Here is a 13,770-nt window from a genome sequence, read left to right as displayed (position 1 = left end):
ATTGTACCTTCATGAAATACTGTTTTTACACAGACTAAAAAAATCCTACGCAAGATATAGAACTAAATATTTGGTAGGGGTACACTGTTATATAGAACTTCTAATTCCATGTAGTTTCGTTCTGCCCCCCTCCCCCACTTATTACAGCGATCAAAATATATGAGAGCATTTAGGTACATTTTCTTCCTCAACTACTTACTAGTTATTGTATTTTTTAAAAAATATAATAGTTATTGTATTTTATTTTTAAAAAATCCTACATGTATATATGTGAAGAAGAAAATTGCACCTCAATGCGCTCAATTTCTCAAATTAAAAATATTCAACAATTTAATTTGTCTTCTCCATTATAAATAAATGACTGTTGTTTACCTCGCGTAAACTCGTGACTTTTATAACTTTACTCACACTTGATTGATGAATACACTGGAATGAAAAATGGTTAACGCAAAGCATGAATGAAAACGAAACGAAAATCACAACAAGCTAACACCACAAACTGTCAACGCATTGAAATATTTATCCTCAATTTACTTCACAAAATCGGCACCATTGTATTTTGCATGTTTCAAAGATTCCCTTCGTACACGAACTGTTGCACAACAAACAAATTCATCATTGTCAGATCGACCCGTTTATCATATACTAGTAGTGTCATGGCTGCTTTAAACAAAGAACATCGTTTTAGAATTATGGAATGCGAGTCTTGGTAAAATGGGTATGCAAACCCGGGCCGGGGCAAAATAAAAGCCGGGGCAGATCGGCAATCGTCAATTCCAATTACGCATTATTTTGCAGCAATATTTACAGCAAATACAAATATACTGGTCAGTAAACATCTTGAAATATTAATGAGATTGGCAGATTTATAACTGTCTATCTTTTGTTTTGCCCTGGCGCGGTCATGCCTACCCATATACCAAGACTCATGGATGCTATAAATTGCTTGAAACACGCCTTTTCTTTCTTATTATTTTCGTAATAACTCAGATTTGAAACAGAATTAGCCCATAATTTTTGCAATTTATATTTTCCTTCCCATAAGGATTATTCATGCCAAATTACGTTGAATTTGCCTCGGTAGTTCTTGAGAAGAAGTTTTTTAAAATGCACCCCCCCCCCTTTTTTTTTTTTTTTTTTTTTTACAGTTTTGAGGTTTTTTCCGCTTTCAATGAACATTTTTCTTTCATTTCTGCAATTTATATTCATCTTTCCATAAGAATGCTTTGAGCCAAATTTGGTTGAATTTGGTTAAGTGGTTTTAGAGGAGAAGTTCAAAATGTGAAAAGTTTACAGACGGACAGACAGACGGACGACGTACAAAATGTGATCAGAATAGCTCACTTGAACTTTCAGCTCAGATGAGCTAAACAAGAGGCCCATGGGGCCACATTGCTCACCTGAGCAACAATGGGCGTTCAAAAGATATTGTGCCATATGGTCCCTCGGTAGAATAACAACAAATAAATATTGTCAAGTATTCGAATTTTACACTTATTTTGGCATACACGTAATCTTTGACATTGTACCTTCATGAAATACTATTTTTTACCAGAATAAGAAAATCCTACGCAAGATATAACACTAAACATTTGGTAGGGGTACACTGTTAAGTTGTAAGCTTCCAATTCCCTATATTTTCGTTCTCCCCCCCCCCCCCCCCCCACTTTGTAAAGCGATCAAAATATATGAGAGCATATAGGTACCTTTTTTTTTCATCAACTACTTACTTATTATTGTATTTAAAAAAAATATATAATAGTTATTGTATTTTATTTAAAAAATCCTACATGTATAGATGTGAAGAAGAAAATTGTACCTCAATGTGCTCAATTCCTCAAATTAAAACATTCAAAAATTTAATTTGTCTTCTCCATTATAATTAAATGACTGTTATTTACCTCGCGTACAAACCAGGATAATTTTCCGCTGTGATATTTTCTTAGGAATAGCGATAATTATTTTATCCCCATAACAGAAATGTGTCAGAACTATGGAAACTGTTTTAAAGATGTCGTTTTTATTTACTCGTGTCTGAAAAACTATCAAAATTGATGTAGATTTCACATTATTTATTGTATAATGAGGGGGCCCCAGAGAGTAGGTATATACAGATATCATTCTTTTATTTTGTTTGTACAAGTATTTAACATACTCTAATTCATATAGAATTTCTAATGTTCAACCAAAATTTCAGCGTCAATCGTAGAATTATAAGCAAGATACAGAGCTTACAGTTTCCCTAGGTTTGAGTCATATTTTGTTGACATGAGTTTATTACATTCAGCTTAAGATTTTTAACTTGGTATTTCCTATTCAGCATTTAAAATGGAAAAAAAGAATGACCTAAGATTTTCAATTCTTTTATTCACTCAAGACCAGTTCATTGGTATTTAAGGTTTAAAATCAGTTTATACAAATGTACACAAAAACAGTCAAGGATCACATGTACAGTAAGAGTAATAATGACGAAAAAAGGTTAAGTTTACAATACAATAAGTTGTTAAAATTGGTTTCTGGAAGAACAGACTTTGAAAGTTTTCTTAATAAATATTGATTATTTTTTACTTTTTTAATCTTTAGTTTTTAAGATCTGTGTACAAACATAGAATTGTGAGCAAATCTCTGTATCTTGCTTATAATTCGAAGCTTAACACTCAAATATGGTTAGTAAATAGAAATTGTAAACAATTAAACACAAGAAACATGCATGCACTATAACAAATAAAGAACACAATTTATTTTTTCGAAATGAATCATATATATACATGTATATATATACCTACATATTTCCTTCAGCGATATCAAACTCTATTTAAACTGAATAAACTCGAGAAAATGCCGAGCATCGATCTCAACAAAACCTATTGCATTAATCTACCATTACGCAAAAGATAATGCCGAATTACCGATAGAATGAATTGTATTTCAGTACTTTTTTGATACATCAGATTTTGCTTAATTTGCGCAGGTAAACAGTTAACTGTTTGATTTACCGAAGTCTCTGTTTGAATTGATACGTAAAAATCACGAAATACGAGAGTTCCCAGGTTAAATTACAAAGCATAAATAATGAAAACAAAACGAAAATCAGAACAAGCTAACACCAACGTCATGTGTGAAATCTGTCAACGCATTGAAATATTTAGCCTCAATTTACTTCACAAAATCGGCACCAATATATTTTGCATGTTTCAAAAATTTCCCTTCATACGCGAACTGTTGCATAACAAGCAAATTCATCATTGTCAGATCGACCCTTTTTCGTATAATGTCATGGCTGCTTTAAACAAAGAACATCGTTTTAGAAGTATGGAATACGAGTCTTGGTAAAATGGGTATGCAAACCCGGGCCGTGGCAAAATAAAAGCCGGGGCAGATCGGCAATCATCAACTCCAAATACGAATTATTTTGCGGCAATATTTACAGCGAATACAAATATTACTGGTCCATCAAATATCCTGAAATTTTAATGAGATTGGCAGATTAATAACTGCCAATCTTTTGTTTTGACCAGGCCAAGTCTTGCCTACACATTTTACCAGATGCCGAACCGAAGCTGAAACACGCCTTTCCTTTATCATTATTTTCGTAATAACTCAGATTTGAAACAGAATTAGACCCTAATTTTTGCAATTTATATTTTCCTTCCCATAAGGATAATTTATGCTAAACTACGTTGAATTGAACTCAGTAGTTCTTGAGAATAAGATTTTTAAAAATGCACCCCCCTTTTTCTACAGTTTCAAGGTTTTCTCCGCTTTGAATACAGATCGGACTTTTATTTCTGCAATTTATATTCGCCATCCCATAAGGATGCTTTGTGCCAAATTTGGTTGAAATTGGATAAGCGGTTTTAGAGAAGAAGTTCAAAATGTAAAAAGTTTACAGACGGACGGACGGACAGACAGACGGACAGACGGACGACGGACAAAATGTGATCAGAATAGCTCACTTGAGCTTTCAGCTCAGGTGAGCAAAAAAACTAGTCCTTTATTTACATCATTAACTTGCATACATTGCATGATAATAGAAATCGTACAAATTCATTTTCACCGTTAAAAGGTTAACATGTTTTGCAATAAACAGAACTGAAAATTTTAGAATTAAAAACGATGCATATTGTTTTTACAAATACAGATTTTAATTCTTAAGAACTCGCTCAAATTCTTTTAAATACGTTAATGCAAAAATACAGCCTAGTCCTATGGGCTACAATTTACCTTCTTTTTGTGGCCACCAATAAAAAATAAAACAGTTCACTAAGATTCAGCAGAACTGATGGACTTTTCAAGCTCTGTCGCTAACGTCAAGCCTGTTTCCAAGATATCTCTTGCATACGCTTTTAATTCGTCTTCTGATGCTTTTAAACTCGGTATTCTCGGGAAAATTGTCACTTCTGTTCTGGGATCAGTCTTTGGTACCAGCTCCGTCGTTTCAGGGATTAGTTTTAAGTCTCTTACTGTTGCGACCTCTACTTTACAGATACTGTTATCACAAGAATATGTCTCTATATTTGTTTCTTTCGCAAAAGGAACTGTTCTAGACTTCATCAAGGATTCATTAACGAGATATCCATTTCCATTGGTCGTCAAGAAATTTCTATTTTGCATGAGTATTTGGTAACCTTCTAGTCTGCTGGCACATTCTTTGTCGATTTTTCGCAATGTCTGTAATTTGTATCTTATGTGTTTATTCTGAGGAGCTCTAGGGATAACGTTTGCCATAAACCATTTGATATCTGGTAAATCCATGCAAATAAACTCGCCATTTTCCATAAATTTTAATGTGACTGGATTTGTTTCTTTAAATTTTATCGAAACGGTTTTTCTCCCCTCATCATAACGGCTGAACCCAAGTCCTTCAAGAATACCCCTGATGTTTTCTTTCGTATTAGATACAAACGGGTGAAATGAAAAATTCAATTTTTTAGTGTTGTTTTGTTTTGTCTTTCTATCTTCAATTGTTTTAATTATCTTGTTGAACTCCGTAACATTCATTTCTCTCCCTTGTCGAATGGCCATTACATAAAATGTTCCAAGCGAAATGCTCATACAAATATCCCCATGAAAAATATAATCGTATTCATTCTTTAATACATTCCACTGTTGAATCAGTTTTTCCTCAAAATCATTATTAAAATCTTCATCTATATCAATTCGCTTCAATTTTGGAACATATCTATCTCGCTTTTGATGTTTTCCGTGAGAAAGTCCAGTATATTTTTCAAATGCAATACGGCTACCCCCGTGACCTCCCTGAAACATGGCAGAATAAGCATTTTCTACAATTATATGTCCCTTTTCTGCTCCCGACAACACTGCACTAAATGTCTGAGAAAATTGGTCAATAATATTCTCAACTCTACAAAGTGCTGCGTCAGTTCCAAATGCTTCAAGTTGGATTGGATTTAATCGCGTAATCGAAACGTCAGCACTGGTTATTTTTTTAAGCTGATGTTGAACATATATTTCAGCAAACTTTATAGATCCAAACATACTTGGAGCCATGTTGAAAACTTCATGACGATAAAAACCATTTTTATCCTCATCTCCAACACGTTGTACAGCTTGGGAAAAGAAAACTATTCCTTCACATTGCTCAACTGCAATCTTCTGATATATTAACATCATTTTTTCAGAGATTTTAAACAAAGTTTCGGGAGTAATACACAGTGCATCCCATCCCTCTTTCAGAGTTGGAAATGGATTCCAGTTCCAAGATCTAAAGCAATTTATGAAATGTCTTAAAACTCCGAGAAGGGGGCTTTCTGAATTTTGGCAACATGATTGTCCGTGATATACATGTACAATAACGCCTACAATAAGATCGGAAAAAAGATAGCTACACGTGTCCTTTGGAAACGTTTCTTGCAATATATTCAGTAAAAACTGAACAATTGGTTTTGACTTTATAAGCAAATCTTTCTCCAAAGTTTCGCTAAGATTGATGATTCTGCTGTCAGTGACAAAGCCCACAAACCCGTTTTCGTCGCTCATCAAACGATAACACAGAATTTGACTTTGAAATTTATTTTCGATTCTCACTATGCCACGTTCTTTCATTGCTTTGCTAATGATCTCAAGTTGCATTTCTGATGTACCTAAGAGAAGACTTGCTTGGCTTTTCAATATCCCGCAAAACCCTAGACCTATTGGCTTTAAGTCAGCATTATTGTACATAACATTTCCCAGCAAAGTTTTAACATTCTCTTGCAACTGTTGTAGGTAGTAGGCTGTAGCCTCGTTTTCCGCTTTTAAAGCATCATACGACCTATTCAGAGAATCTGTAATCCTGCTTGAATAAGATTCACGAGTAGATTTCTTCTTTATTAGCGCTAAAACATCGGCAACAACCCATGGAAAACTCAAAATCTGACGAATGGCCTTATTTTCATACTCATAAGTAACTTTGTACCATGCATATGCTTTATGTATAACCCGCTGATCGTCTTTGAATACATTCGTCTCCCCTCCAAATTCTTCGAAAAAAAATTCACGTGTACTGTTTTGTATCATGCACATCTTTTCTTTAACAATTTGTCCAACCTGAAATTTTTCGTCTTTCAAACGCCCTGTAACTGACTTGACGCTCATAATAAGACCTGTAATGGCTTCGTTTTCGCTTCCGATACCATACAAATCCAACAATTCGTCAACTTTTTTAACATATTGTTCCCTATCACGCTTGGCATCTTCGATAATTCTGTTTTCAATGGACGGCAAAATAAAGTCATAATTTACAAATGTTTTCAGTCTAGATTGATTTTGCAGTCGACTAAATGATTTACATTGCCTAAACAATTTACCGATAATTTTAGTAGAAGAATACATTTGTTTATCGCGTTTCATCATAAAGTCTGGATATGATTTGGGACGTAGATCATCGTCGATTTCAGGATTTTTTCCAGTTTTAGGAAAATCAACAGCATCGGAATGCATTTTGGCAAGCCTGTGACATTCTTCTGAAAAAATACCATTTTCGTTGCTATCTGCATGGACAAGATGTGCATTTGCGATCAAACCAAGTTTATCATACCGGATATAATCTGCCAAGAAATCGATAATATCATGAGAACTCACTTCTTTTGGGAGCTGTTTTTTCTTTGCTTTTGGAAAATCCATTGGTTTCTGGGTTCCAAATTTACAAAGATCTTGATCCCAACATACAAAGTACATATCCCCATCAAGATCTGATCCCGACATTTCATCAGGATGTGGACGGAGACCCTTTTGAGGAAAAACAATGGAGTCTACCATGTGCCGAAGTCTTGGTTCATTTATAGCATTAAAAACTCGGATATCACCCTCGTGAAAACAAGGATTTTTTGTCACAACCACATGTCCTTCGTGTATGATGGTATGTTTACCAGGTTTATGTGTTTGTTTCGAGTATTGGATAAAAACTTGACCCGGATTAAGTGTTTTTGTCTCATCAGATGTACCCATCATAATACGCCCTTTGTCTACAGGAATATGTATCCTAGTACGGTTCATGAGATTTGTCAATTTGTAACGATAAATCAGGTGCAGAAGTGATCGAAAGAATGGTTCCTGAATAAACGAAATTCGCTCGCCTAGAATGGTTTTAAAATCCGTAATACCTGTAAACTAAATGAAGAAAGCATCATTTAGTAATAAAAAGGAGAGGTATACAAATACAATGTACATCTTTCATATAAAAATTCGTTAAGTGCCTAAAAATGAAATATCAAATGAATATCATTTAAACAGTGTTTTTATATCAAGAATATAGAAAGTACCTAAAGGCCATCCTTCTTTTTTGTTTAAGATTTTGATAAATTTTTTTCATGTCAATTAATATTTAGTAAGCTGTTATCCAAAATCTTACAAGATTGGTGATTTAATAAATAAAAAAACTTACCTCTGACAGGGCTAATAGTGCTACTTCGTCATACAAAAGCATATCTGCTATATCAAGAAGCATTTTCTCTTGAAGACCCAGAAACACTTCGTCTGGAATTCCCAATCCGGAGAGCAGAGTTATTACTTGTCTGTTAAGGTACAGCCTTCCTGTTCGGTACAAAGTATCATCTTTACTTAAAATTACACGTAATACAATGTAATACAATATAGTCCTGCGCACTATAGTAGGGTAATATATATCTAAAATTATATACTTTTCAATGATTAAAAAGTTTACCTGGTCTTGTTTCACCCAATATTTCCAAATTGTTAGACTTCGATTCAAATTTTATCATGCTTTTACGAATAACAAGAACATCAGCGTCATTCCTGAGGGTTGGATCCTGTGCTACCACCCCCTTACAGCCACCAAACCGTATTTGAAACGCAGAGGGTATAGGGTTTATATGCAGCTCAGCTGCAACCTGTAAAAATATATGTTTAAAGACAAAACTTATATTTGATGAGAATGATAAAAAAAAATCACTGATAATAAATAAATAAATCTTAAAGAGACAGTACAGCTGAAAACACATGTGTGAATATCTTCAGATTTACCTATTACATCGTTAGGAAATAAGAAATTGTTGATTGTAATAGTTGAAATACACAAAAATCCCTTTCACATATCTAATTAACGAAATTATATGAGCTTCCGGAAATTTAAGGGTCGTACAAACCGGAATAATTTTATATCGTTTATTTGTACCACGTGGGCTTTGATTGATAGTAATTGACATGTGCTGAAAACTACAAGATCTTCGTCCGACTACGGTCATCATGGTATACGAGGTTAAAGGGACTCTCTAAACGGAACACATCGTCACTTACTCGATAATTTGTAAGTTCGTTGTTTACTAATTTCGGTTCATTTTATAATGAACTGACATAAATATGTCAAATAACCCCTCAAGGGGCCTCATTTACACAAATGAATTAAGGTTGTAGCAACTCCTACGATAAACACGAGAAATACATGTTTACAAAATAATAATTGTGGTTATTTTAAAAACTTTAAACAATTATTACCTGAGAGAAGTAGAAAAACATATTTTTATCAACAAACATGTCCAGGAGAATCTTCGCGAGCCCTGCATGTGTTTTGGTTACAGTACATACGCATGCGTAATAGTATAAAAGGCTGAACCCCGTAACACGTTGCGATGTAAATATGTGATAGGTTAAACGTTATTAATTTTAATGAAACAATTAGATTTATTTCGGTTTTTTGATAAGATGCGCTGTACTGTTGCTTTAATATATTATTTCAAATATATATTCTCCTTGTACAGGCAAACTTTAAAAAAAAAAAAAAAAGAGTACTAAACAACTATCAATAATGCAATGTGCTTGTTTGGCTCTTGTTAACCAAGGAACAGTGCATTTTACTTAAAATAAAATTCATCAAAGAAACCTTTGTTCAACGGTTAAAGGAAACAACTGCAATAGCGTCCTTTTGTTATGTAAAAAACTATAAAAAGTTTACAGGAAAGTCTATATTTATATCTCAAGCGATTTTCAAAGACAATTAATTCATAAAACTGAACAGCAGTTAATTTAGAAATCGCTTTCCTTTTTACGAATCGCAAATTTAATTGTTGTTTTGAATGCCACTTTACATCTTATTTATGCATGATTACCATACCAACAACGTTTCCAAAAAAAAAAATAGAAAAATAAATGGCAGTGTTTCCTTTAATGCAATAATTGTAGTTAAAATCTTAATGAATTCACAATGACTAAAGATTCTGGCATTTATCTATAGAAAAAATAGTTAAACAAGTTTGCACTCATGCGATGTCAAAAATATATATTGACATTAACACTCTTTGTTAATTTTTGTTAATTCTGGCAGTATTCTGTAATCACCATTATTTAATCGATCAAAAGAAAAATTCGGCACCTTTTCAGCAAGTTTTGTTGATATGCGGCCAATTCCATCGGTAAAGCAATATTCATCTTTTTCCACATCTTCGACGCATTGCAAACTATTCTCATCTACGTCCACTGTTCTTCGCGTTGATGAAAAGCAAAGACCAAACCGAGATACGTAAGATGCTACACATCTATCCTTTGAAAGTTCTCCTGAATTACATCGAATGCTTTCTGATGTAATGCCATCATGGGGATGAAAAAACCAAAAACTGTGCTCCCTTAGTTGACTATTTGAACACCCAAGGAATTCATAATGACGATTTCTAATTCTGAAACCGTCTTTGAAAAATTGTTTCATTCTATTCAATATATTGTCCAGGAAACAGGACTGTACGGTATTTACTTTCTCAAAGTCTTCGTCCCGGTAAACAACTCTTATGAAAAACTCTGGACCATATTCACGTAGTATTCTGTTCTGAAACACTGGTTCTTTCGGTAGAAACAATGTCTTGGTGGGAGTCAGAACCACTCGACCTACCATATAATAATGAGAAAGAACCTCTTTCTCAACAACATTTGTAATGGCAGATTTTGGCTTTAACAAGTGGAACTCATCTTTGAAATTGAAAAATGGTTTCTCAATCACTTTTATTGCCAAGTCAGTAAGTAGCTGCGTTAACAATTCTGTATTCTGAGCTCGAGAATAGCATTCGATTTGATTTTTTAATTCAGATGTGAGTTGATCAATTACTCTAAACCCTATTGAATAAACACATTCCCAAGCATATTCCAACTCCAAATTATGTGGCAGTAATATTTCGAGGTAAGGTTCAGGAAGTTTTGTCTGCAACTCTGCATAAGTAATATGAAATCCACAGCAGATCAAACGTGTTAAACACGATTCTATTTCAGAACACTGGTCTACGTCAAATTTAAGATAGTATGTACTTAAACACCCGATTTTATCAAATCCTGTGTCCTGTGCAGTTCCACGATCCAATTTCTTAGTTTTTCCATTATTTTTGTAAATTTTTGGATTCCATTTCATATTCAATAAGATAACAAGTGATTCATCTGTTTTATAAACAACGATTGTTTCGTGAAGTGAATCAAATGACAATTCAAGTGTAAAACTAGTCCCGTTTTGCATTTCCCATTCAACGTTTTTTTCAACTGTAATCATCATCGTTTCAAATTGAAATAAAACTTTCAGCTCATCTAGTAAACTAGCAGCTAGTTCCCAATGACAAACGAATGTAACTGGTGACGTCATGCTTCCACCAATCACCTTAATCCCAGAAAAGGAAAGCTCTTGAGCAGACTTCGAAAAATCAGGATAAGAACGTTTTTTCCTGGATATTTCCATCCATGCCATCTGTTCTGTAAATGGTTTGTTCAAGAGCCACGTTTTACGGACGTCCTCTTCAATACATTCCGGCTTTTTTGTTTCAAAGGCTTGTTCGTATGTCACACTGTATTCTCCGTAGGCGTTTTCAGAATCTAATATTGAAAAAAAAAATAACAAGTCACCGAAATGGGAAATGAAGTTCAAGCAAGGAATAATGATTTTTCTAGGATGTGTTCAATGTTATAATGATGCAAGAGGAATCCAACATTAAATTTGAGGAAATCCAGGCGTTGTTATTTTTCAAAAACAATGAATACTGTAAAAAACTAATTAAACTTAATTTTTGTATTTCATAATGTGCTGTATTTGTGTTTTAATCTCGAGATCATGAATTATTTCACAAACTCCCATAGCTTTGATTCATGAAAATAATACCCAAATAAGGCTATAAACTCTTATGGTATACTGGCATACTGCCGAGAAGCAGAATAATTATTTTAAAAAATGAGTATCTATTTATAGGTAACAGTTGGCAACGGTTGACGCAAATAGGGTTAAAACATTCTTTGGAGAGTTCGAGTACACTTACATATATACATTAACACACGTACATACATGTATATACATAAACAAAATCTTTAAAATAAAATACAAACATGTTCTTTTAAAACTAGATAGATAGATACTCGTAAGACCCATTGAATGATTTTATGTAAAGAATGTCTGATATAGTTTAAAAAGTGAATTTCTTTACAAACTATGTACATGTATAATAATAACCAAAAGCTTATTTTTCACCAGAAAGGCAAACAGAGGGACGGACGAGATAAACACAGAAATTTGTATAACATACCTTTTGACAATTGTATGTTGCATACACATATGATGTGTTCTGGTAATTGGTCCACAAAATAAGCCTTCACTGAATCTTCTGATTTGATGTAATAAAAACGAATGTGAAAGATTTCCTTTTCTTCCTGTTGTTTTGTTACAGAAACCTGACTAATCTCCACAGATGCCATTTTAAGACTCTGGGAGATTTATTATTCTTGTTCCTTAGCTATGATGATGATGATATATATATATACAAGTAGGTTTTTAACAATGAAACCGTTTCCAAGAAATTAAAGTGAAATCGAAAGAATATTTTTTAAATGCCACGTTGCTTGCATTGACCTCTTAAATCAATAAAAGAAGCTGTGAAAACCTGTATTGATCAATGCATGTATGGCATTTGTAGATATAACGTCATTTAATAAAGAAACACAAACGAAATCAGTCTTCTGTGACTTATCGATTTCATTTCATTTTTTGAAAACCTTACATTTAGATGGGTGGCTCACAGAAACGAAGTCGGGGAACTTATGCATACCCCGGCGTTGGCGTCCGGATCAGGTCCTGTATCTAAGTTTTACTGGTCCCATCTTCACTAAACTTGCCTGTATTGTGGTGTTTTTATATACCTATGTACTCGACAGACTTAGATGCTGAATCTGAGCCATAGGTTTTGGATGCTAGAAGAGGTAAATGTTTTTGGAGCAGGTACTATTGATAACCTTATCTAAGTTACTACTGGTCCTATATTCACCAAACTTACAAGAATAGTGCTCTCTATTATTACAAATAACAAAAGAATTGACCTATAGAGGAGATGGATTTCTCGGGAAAATCACTTTTTAAAATCAAAAAAATTTTGTTGTTATTTTCTATCGTACATAAATCTAAATTTTCGAATTTGCATTTGAACCTATCATTTTGCTCTTGCAATTTTACTATTAATCTTGAAAAGTTGGCTAAAACAGCACTTTCTCAGTACAATGGTATATTTGTGCATGGTTTTTGGCCTAGGTATCCTTCAGGATCGGCATGTCCCTATCCTTAAAAAATCCAAGATATTTTGATAGGTTTTGTTCAATGTAATTTCCTAAGGGCTCCCCGGCCCTGAAATAGAATTTTGCAAAAAAACAACAAAAATTTCTGTAACTGATTTTTAACATAGTGATCTATATTTACATTGTGTAATATTCACAAGTGTAAATTCTGGATAGCTCAGTAGGTTTAACCGCTTACTTAACTACATCTAAGAGCAATCAACCGGAACTCTTATTTGACGACAAGAATCATTCTGTGTTACTCGAGACAGGTCCCACGTAAAAACCATGCTGAGCAAAACCTGTTGCGTTAGCCTTTTCAGAACATCCATAGAAATGGTACAATTGTGAGAGAAGCACTGCAAAGTTAATGCAGTTCGTTCTTTGCAAAGAACGTGAGTATTGGTGACGTTTTATGCGAAAAAATGCAGAAAGAAGGTTTATAGATTAGAGAAATTGGGATTGGATCAGTTAGAGCATTTCGTCCTCTTGCCATCCCGGCATCAGGTACAACCGCTTGTACAAAGGATGCAGCTGTTAATACGGAAAAGAGTTCAGTTGTTGAATGTTCAATGAATTATGATAGTGTTCGAACGCCTCGTAAAAATCGTTCCACGTCCAAACATCACTCTTCCTGTTATTTCTGTTGGAAAAACTAAGGCGACGTGCATTATTTGTCGCAAAGAGTCAAAGGGCTTGCGACCTTTGACATCGCGTCACACGAGACTTTCGATAGTTGCTTATATGTCC

The 13,770-nt window shown here is 33.9% G+C and overlaps 1 long non-coding RNA gene across 1 annotated transcript; it reads right to left on the bottom strand.

Moving 5' to 3' along the window:
• Positions 1-1,674: 1,674 nt before the first annotated feature.
• On the bottom strand, positions 1,675-12,266 carry LOC117689449 (uncharacterized). Its single transcript, XR_010714867.1, has 5 exons — positions 12,003-12,266; positions 9,830-11,301; positions 8,165-8,351; positions 7,886-8,034; positions 1,675-7,611 (listed from the first exon to the last, which is right to left on the bottom strand). It is a non-coding gene; the product is annotated as an uncharacterized lncRNA (long non-coding RNA).
• Positions 12,267-13,770: the final 1,504 nt, after the last annotated feature.

This window comes from Magallana gigas, chromosome 6 (genome assembly GCF_963853765.1).
Source record: "Magallana gigas chromosome 6, xbMagGiga1.1, whole genome shotgun sequence".
In the NCBI taxonomy this organism is placed as follows: Eukaryota; Metazoa; Mollusca; class Bivalvia; order Ostreida; family Ostreidae; genus Magallana; species Magallana gigas.
This window is presented reverse-complemented; position numbering and strand designations above follow the sequence as displayed.